Below are 9,218 nucleotides of genomic sequence, written 5' to 3' on the forward strand. Positions count from 1 at the left end.
TCCTTCCTTCCTTCCTTCCTTCCTTCCTTCCTTCCTTCTCTCTCTCTCTCTCTCTTTCTTTCTTTCACAGTCCGTCTTTTTCGATCAGACCCAAGGCGGATCGCACAATGTTAAAAAACGTGAGAACAGCATGACGCCAACGACCAGCAATGTCCTCAGACGCCATAACAAAATAATAAATAAAATACGAAAGCTGTCCTAAATGGTGATCTTCAGTTTTGATTTCTGTATTTTTATGTCACCGATGTTGCGTGTCTTATTTCTATCGCAAGCCACGGTCAGCTCCGAAAGAGAGAAAGATGGCTGATGAACATCTTAGGTCAACAAATAATTAATAAAATATATACAACCAACCGTCAAAGAAGACTGCCCAAAAAATAATAAATCACAGCCGTTCCAACTAGAGCCCTGTTCCCTTTCTTAGAATACCCTCCTGAACAATTCCATTTTGTGCATTCGGCAGAGACTTCAGCCTGCAAGCAGCTGTGTTTCAGTATTAATAGATCACCATTTTTTTTAAAAAAAAAAGCTTTTAAAAAGAGAGACAGAGTTCTGTAATATATATACCGAGCCATGCTTACACTTAGCTGCTCACCTCGGGCGAACCTAGGATCCTGGAGGGTTTTTTGTCATCTTCTGGGTGTGGAACAGTGGTCACTGTGGCTGTGGGGGGGGAGGTATTTGTTAATTTCCTGCATTGTGCTGGAGGCTGGACTAGATGACCCTGGAGGTCCCTTCCAACCAATGCTCCCTCTAAGCCGTGGAGTCTTGTGAGCAAAAATGCTACTTGGTGAGCTACCGGCATTAAAGTTGTGAGTGAGCGATTTGGCTGCTGCATCAATCAGCTTGCTCTGGAGCCATCCTTCTTGGGCTAAGACAAAAATGTGTGAGTCGGAGGCTAAAAAACTGTGAGCTAGCTCACACTGACTCAGCTTAGAGGGAACTCTGCAGTCTGGGGCCATCCCTTCCTGAACTAAGACAAAAATCGGTGAGCCGGAGGCTAAAAAACTGTGAGCTAGCTCACGCTGACTCAGCTGAGAGGGAACACTGCTTCCAAATCGATGATTCTATGAAATATGATTCTGTCCCAGTGAGAGTCTTGCCAAAGTGATCCAGTTTGGGCCCACGCTGGAATCCATGGCAGGGACCCACAAGTCCACTTCAAAGGGGCCCTACCAGCCCTCTACCCCAGTGACAGCTGCGACATTCCTGGTCCACCAGCCAAGATCCACTTGTAGGGCTAAGCGAGAGGGGTGAAGTAGCAGGCCCAGGGGTTCTGCTAGTCAGGGCTCTTTTTGTAGAAAAAGCCCAGCAGGAACTCATTAGCATAATAGGCCACACCCAACAGCAGGAACTCATTAGCATATTGGGCCACACCCCTGACAGCACCGCTCATTAGCACATTAGGCCGCACCCCCATGTTACCAGAGGTGTGGTCATCCAGCCACACCCCCCTTGTTTGTTGTCAAACCCCAGGGCTTTTTTGTAGCAGGAACTCCTTTGCATGTTAGGCCACACACCCCGAATGTAGCCAATCCTAATGAGTTTCTGCCGTTGGGTGTGGCCTATTATGCTAATGAGTTCCTGCTGGGCGTGGCCAACTTGGGAGCCAGCCGGAACTCCGTTCCTGTGCGTTCCTGCCCAAAAATAGCCCTGCCGCTAGTACTCCCCGGCTCAGAGCCTGGCCAGAGCTAGGGTTGCCAACTAGGGATGCCAGTCTCCAGGTGGGACCTGGGGATCCCCCGGAACGACAGCTCAGACGACAGAGATCAGCTCCCCTGGAGAAAACGGATGCTTTGGAAGGCGGACTCTGTGGCCTTGTGCCCCACCGAGCTCCCTGTCCTCCCCAGGGCCCCATCCCCAAATCTCCGGGAATTTCCCAGCCTAGATCTGACAACCCCTCGTCCCCAGCCAGTGGCCAACTGGCAACCGTATTGCCAACTCCAGACTGGAAAATTCCTGGAGATTGGGTGGCCACTGGGGAAGGAAGGTTTGGGGGAGGGCTGCGATGCCACAATGCTCACCCCTCCAGAGCTGCCGTTTGCCAGGCCGGGGGTTGATCCCGGGAGTCCGGAGATCAGCTGTCACCCCAGGAGAATTCCCGGCCCCACCTGGAGGTTGGCAACCACCACCACCACCAGTGCTCCCTCTAAGCCAGTGGTGGCGAACCTACGGCACAGGGGCCAGAGGTGGCACTCAGAGCCCTCTCTGTGGGCATGCGTGCCATCGTCCCAGCTAGGCCCAGACTGTCATTAAAGTGTCAAATTCTCTGCCAAATGATTTTAAGTCAATGAAAGCATTTGGGATTGCTTTCCTTACTTTGTTTGGATCATCTTAAGTTAACGTATGGGTTGTTTTTTTCGAAAGTAAAACCTCAGTAAAAGCGATAAATAAGACTGGCTCGAAAGCCAGTCGAATTCGACTCTAGGGGTGCGATGCTCATCTCCGCTTCCAAGCCGAAGAGCCAGCGTTGTCTGAAGATGTTTCCGTGGTCATGTGGCCAGCATGACTAAACACCAAGGCACACGGAACGCTGTTACCTTCCCACTGAAGTGGTACCTATTTATCGACTTGCAATTTCTTGCTTTCGAACTGCTAGGTTGGCAGGAGCTGGAACTAGAGACGGGAGCTCACTCCGTCACGCGGCACCCGGGTCTCGAACTGCTGAACTACCGACCTTCCACAGCCTGCAGTTCAGCGTCTTAACCACTTGAGCCACCGCAGCTCCCATACATTCCCTAAAAAGGTAAAAGGTAAAGGTTCCCTTGCTCGAAAGCCAGTCAAATCCGACTCTAGGGTTGCGGTGCTCATCTCCGTTTGCAAGCCGAAGAGCCAGCGTTGTCTGAAGATGTTTCCGTGGTCATGTGGCCAGCATGACTAAACACCAAGGCCCACGGAACGCTGTTACCTTCCCACTGAAGTGGTACCTATTTATCGACTTGCAATTTCTTGCTTTCGAACTGCTAGGTTGGCAGGAGCTGGAACTAGAGATGGGAGCTCACTCCGTCATGCGGCACACTCGGGTCTCGAACTGCTGAACTACTGACCTTCCACAGCCTGCAGTTCAGCGTCTTAACCACTTGAGCCACCGCAGCTCCTTTTAAAACCTCAGTATTCAGGTTAAGATGGTTGGACAGTGTCATCGACGCAACGAACATGAAATTGAGCCAACTTCAGAGGACGGCGGAAGACAGGAGCTGGTCCATGGGGTCGCGAAGAGTCGGACTCGACTGTGCGACTGAACAACATTCAGGTTAAATTGCCGTGTTGGCACTTTGCGATAAATAAGTGGGTTTTGGGTCGCAGTTTGGGCACGGTCTCCAAAAGGGTCGCCATCACTGCTCTAAGCTGAATTAGTGTGAGCTCGCGCATAGTTTTTTAGCCTCCGGCTCACAAATTTTTGTCTTACTTCAGGAAGGAGGGCTCCAGAGCAGACTAACTGATGCAGCGGCCAAATTGCTCGCTCACAACTTTAACGCCAGCAGCTCATAAAGTAGGATTTTTGCTCACAAGACTCCACAGCTTAGAGGGAACATTGCCCACCACCCCGGGAGGCAGATCTCAGAAAGCCCATTTCCGATTTCAGAGTTTGCCTCAGAGCCAGTTTGGCGTCGTGGTTAGGAGCGCAGACTCTAATCTGGGAGAACCAGGTTTCTCCACATGCACCTGCTGGTGCGACCTTGGGTCAGTCGCAAGTTCTCTCAGAGCTGTTCTCTCAAGGGCAGTCCTCGAGAGAGCTCTCTCAGCCCCTCTCTCAGGGTGTCTGTTGTGGGGAGGGGAAGGGAAAGGAGTTTGTAAGCCGCTCTGAGACTCCCTTGGGTAGTGAAGGGTGGGGTATAAATCCAATCTTCTTCTTCTTCTTCTTCTTCTTCTTCTTCTTCTTCTTCTTCATGTCCAATTGATGGGTAAAACATTTTTGACCAATAGATCATTCACATTTCGGCCCCTTCGGGCCTTCCTCAGTGGTCAATATTCCTGTTGTACAATAACACACATCCAGAAATAAATGCATAATTTTGTTTTCTATAGAGCCAGGTGTTGCTCTATAGAAACGTGTATGGTCTATTGGTCAATTTTTTTATCATAATTAATTTGTTAGCTTAAGCCTATCACACCCTCTTGACCACCACCCCCCCAGCTCTGTCTGAATCAAAAGTGTGTTCAACTCCCCTAGGCTGGGACGGAGCGTGGTGTTATTTCAGATCTTAATGGGAATACCTCCAGTTGCCGGCACAAGGAATCTCTTTCTGCCGCTTGGAACTTGGGCCAAGGCCCAGTTTGGCCTGCAGAAGCGCCAGCCCCCGAGAAACCTCCTCTGCTCATGACCATTGTTCCCTCTAAGCTGAGTTAATGTGAGCTAACTCACAGTTTTTGAGCCTCCATCTCACACATTTTTGTCTTAGCTCAGGAAGGAGGGCTCCAGAGCAAACTAATTTACGCAGTAGCCAAATCCCTCGCTCACAACTTTAATTCCAGTAGCTCACAAAGTAGGATGTTTGCTCACAGGACTCCACAGCTTAGAGGGAACACTGCTCGTGAGGCGACACCCAACAGTCCCTTGCCAGGAGCTCAGACCACAAAAAAGAGCCTCCTACCTTTGGTTGCAGAGGTAAGAGGCACAATTGCTTTGTGGGCTGCTAAATATAACCTGTCTGTCCGTCTCTCTCTCTGCAAACGCCAGTCTTCTGTCGCTTTCATCTTCCCCACTGGCTTTTTGCAAGCTCCCTAGTGTAGCAGCTCCCAGGGCCTCCCTCTCCGGCGTTTTACAAAGCTGTAGTTGCTCGGAGCCCTTCGTAGTCGAGCCCCTCTGCACATTTCCCTCCTCAAAAATGGGGTTTCCAAGGCGGCTCGAAAGCAAAGCTCTCGGAAGCCGCACAGAAGCCACACCGTGAAGAGACGAGAGGCCGCCCCGAACCGGTTAGCCAAAACCTTTGCACAGGATTTAAAACAGCAGCGCCTTACTCTAGACAAGCAGTTCCTTCTCAGCTCTCTAAAAAGCATAAGAACGTACGAAGAGCCCTGCTGGATCAGACCAGAGAGGGTCCATCTAGTCCAGCCTCCTGTCTCACACAGGGGCCAACCTGTTTTCCTGGAGGACCAACAACAAGGCATAGAGGCTGAGGCCTTCCCCTGAGAAGAACATCAGAAGAGCCCTGCTGGATCAGACCAGAGAGGGTCCATCTAGTCCAGCCTCCTGTCTCACACAGGGGCCAACCTGTTTTCCTGGAGGACCAACAACAAGGCATAGAGGCTGAGGCCTTCCCCTGAGAAGAACATCAGAAGAGCCCTGCTGGATCAGACCAGAGAGGGTCCATCTAGTCCAGCCTCCTGTCTCACACAGGGGCCAACCTGTTTTCCTGGAGGACCAACAACAAGGCATAGAGGCTGAGGCCTTCCCCTGAGAAGAACATCAGAAGAGCCCTGCTGGATCAGACCAGTGAAAGACCATCTAGTCCAGCATCCCGTCTCACACAGTGGCCAGCCAGTTCCTCTGGAGGGCCAATAAAAGGGCACAGAGGCCGAGGCCTTCCCCCGATGTTGCCTCCTGGCTCTGGATTCAGCAGCTTAGTGCCTCTGAATGTGGAGGTTCCCCTCAGCCACCGTGGCTAGCAGCCATTGATAGACTTATCTTCCACGATCTGTCGAATTCCCTTTTCAAGCTGTTTATTCCTGTGGCCATCGCTACACCCCCTGGCACCGAATTCCACATTTTAACAACAACAACAACAATAATAATAATAATAATTATATACTTTATTGTCATTGTACACAGTACAACGAAATTAAAGGTGCAATCATTTCAGTGATCTACAGCCATACACATATACACTCACACAACCATTCACAACCATCCCATCACTCCCTTAAGGTTCACATTGCAACCTAAACCACCAACGTTACCCAAATTCCAACTTCATACAGCATTTAAAGCAATAATAGCTCTCGAATAAAAACTGTTTTTTTAATCTGTTTGTCCTTGTTTTAATTGTCCTATATCTTCTACCCGAAGGCAGCAGTTCAAACAAGGAGTGTTCAGGGTGTGACAAATCCTGCAGAATGTGCTTTGCTTTTTTCAAGCATCGAGAACTATACAATTCCTCCAAGAATGGGAGAGGGCAGCCAATAATCTTCTGGGCTGTGATAATCACTCTCTGTGTAAAGAAGTATTTCCTTTTGACCGTCCTGAACCTCCTGCCCGTCAGCTTTATGGGATGCTCTTGAATTCTAGTATTTCGGGAGAGGGAGACAAATTTCTCTTTGACAGCTCTCTCCACCATATGCATCCTTTTACAGACCTCTCTCGTGTCTCTCCCTTAGTCGTCTCTTTTCTACACTAAAACATCCCAGACTTTTCAACCTTTCCTCATAGGGAAAGTGCTCCAACCCTGGAATCATTTTGGTCACCTTCCTCTGTACATTTTCCATCTCTGCAATGTCCGTTTGGAGGTCTGGTGAGCAGAACTGTACACAGTATTCCAAATGAGGCCGCACCATAGATCTATATAGCGGCATTACAATACTGGCCATTTTATTTTCAATCCCTTTCTGAATAATCCCTAACATAGTGTTTGCCTTTTTCGCTGCAGCAGCACACTGGGTTGACGCCTTCATTTCGCTATCCGCTACGACCCCAGTCTCCTTTTCCCTTCTCTGTCTCAGCAAGTTCAGACCCCATTAGCCTAGACCTGAAGCTGGGATTTTGTGTGTCCAGGGCTCTTTTTGTAGAAAAAGCCCAACAGGAACTAATTAGCATAATAGGCCACACCCATGACTGCACAGCTCATTATCATATAAGGCCACACACCCCATGTTACCAGAAATGTGGTCATCCAGCCACACCCACCTTTTGCTTGTTATTCTGTTTACCTTGTTTGTTGTCAAAACCCAGGGCCTTTTTTTGTAGCAGGAACTCCTTTGCCTGTTAGGCCACACACCCCTAATGTAGCCAATCCTAATGAGTTTCTGCTGTTGGGTGTGGCCTATTATGCTAATGAGTTCCTGCTGGGTGTGGCCAGTTTAGGAGCCAGCCGGAACTCCGTCCCTGTGCGTTCCTGCCCCAAAATAGCCCTGTGTATCACCTTATAAGTTCTTTTACCCGGGGTGGGTAGAACCTTGCACATTTTTTGTTATTTATTGATTAGCAAAATTTGGATCCCGCCTTTCTGCCCTCCCAAAGGCCACCGAGGCGGCTACCGATTTTAAAAAAGTGCAGAAAAGAGCAACTCGAATGATAAAAGGGTTGGAACACTTTCCCTATGAGGAAAGGTTAAGGCGCTTAGGGCTCTTTAGCTTGGAGAAACGACGACTGCGGGGTGACATGATTGAGGTTTATAAGATTATGCATGGGAAAGAGCAGGAAGAGAAAGAGGTACTTTTCTCCCTTTCTCACAATACAAGAACTCGTGGGCACTCCATGAAATTGCTGAGCGGTCGGGTTAGAACGGATAAAAGGAAGTACTTCTTCACCCAAAGAGTGATTCACACGTGGAATTCACTGCCACAGGAAGTGGTGGCGGCTACAAGCATGGACGGCTTCAAAAGGGAATTAGATAAGCATCTGGAGCAGAGGTCCATCAGTGGCTATTAGCCACAAGGTATAGATAGGGGCTCTGGGGCAAGCGATGCTCTGTCTTCTTGGTGCTTGGGGGGGGGTCAACAGTGGGAGGGCTTCTAATGTCCTGGCCCCACTGGTGGACCTCCTGATGGCACTGGTATTTCTGGCCACTGTGGGATACAGAGTGTTGGACTGGATGGGCCTTTGGCCTGATCCAACATTGGCATCTCTTATGTTCTTATGTTCTTATGTAAAACACGCAGGATGACAATCACATGTGAAACCCGTGAAGAACAAAACAAACCCTTCCAAACGCACATCCTGAGAACCATTAAACAACAGGGTTTACAAACATACGAAGCAGAGATAAAATACAGACAAAACATAATAATCCCACCGCAGTGTCTATCGAGTGTCCCATCCGGTCGATAGTATTGACTCACTCTATTTCATACACCTTGAGTCCAAGTGAAAAAGGGGGATATGGAATGTGAGTAAAATAAATGAAATGCACTCGTTGGTTAGGAAGGAGGGGATCACGGAGGAAATGCCAAATGGAACAAAAGAATCCTTACCCACTGGAGAAAGTCGGCACAGCAACCAAGGGGGACAGATGAATCTCCCTAGGGAGAAAGTTCCAGATCTTTGGGGGCCAGCCCGGAGAAGGCCCTCGGTCATGCAGGGCCCTCGATTGCCATTTCAAGTCCACCCCAACGCTACACTATTTGGGGGGCCCTAATGTGGGGGATGTTCTCCTGCATGGCCCCATTGAAATGAGCGGGAACCAATGCTCCCTCTAAGCTGTGGAGTCCTGTGAGCAAAAATTCTACTTTGTGAGCTGCTGCCATTAAAGTTGTGAGCAGATAGTTTGGCTGCTGCATAAATTAGCTTGCTCTGGAGCCCCATCCTTCCTGAGCTATGGCAAAAATGTGTGAGCCGGAGGCTAAAAGACTGTGAGCTGGCTCACACTAACTCAGCTTAGAGGGAGCACTGGTGGGAACTACTCACGAGTCTGAGAGCAGTGACTGGGTTTCTGCAAGAGCTTCTTGGTGGGTTGTGTTCAGTAGCTTTTCTTCTCTTTCTCTCTTTCTCTCTTTCTCTCTCTCTTTGGTAGATTGCGTTCAGTAGCTTTTCTTCTCTCTCTCTCTCTTAACCAGTGTTCCCTCTAAGCTGAGTTTGTGTGAGCTAGCTCACGGTTTTTTACTCCCCGGCTCACAGATTTTTGTCTGAGCTCAGGCAGGATGGCTCCAGAGCAAGCTAATTTATGCAGTAGCCAAATCGCTTGCTCACAGCTTTAATGCCAGTCGCTCAGAATATTAATAGCTAAGCACTGGAAACTAGAAGGATTACCTACAAGAAAAGATTTGATAAATAAAATACTAGAACTAGCCAGGATGGATGACTTAAGTTTAAGGTTGCAGGATAAGAATGAGAAGATACACAAAAGAAGATGGGAAAAAATTTATAAATGGATTAAAGATCAAACAGAAATGTAATATCCCTATTGTATAGGTAGAATGATAAGGAATGATGGACTCTGACTTATATGCAAATGAAGCAGATGAAATGTTTGTTAATGAAAAATTTTGAAAATAAAAAATGTTTACACACACACAAAAAAAAGAAGCATTACTCTCTTCATGACAAGGAATGATGGACTCTG

This window comes from Gekko japonicus, unplaced genomic scaffold (genome assembly GCF_001447785.1).
Source record: "Gekko japonicus isolate JY-2015 unplaced genomic scaffold, Gekko_japonicus_V1.1 scaffold992, whole genome shotgun sequence".
Lineage (NCBI taxonomy): Eukaryota > Metazoa > Chordata > Lepidosauria > Squamata > Gekkonidae > Gekko > Gekko japonicus.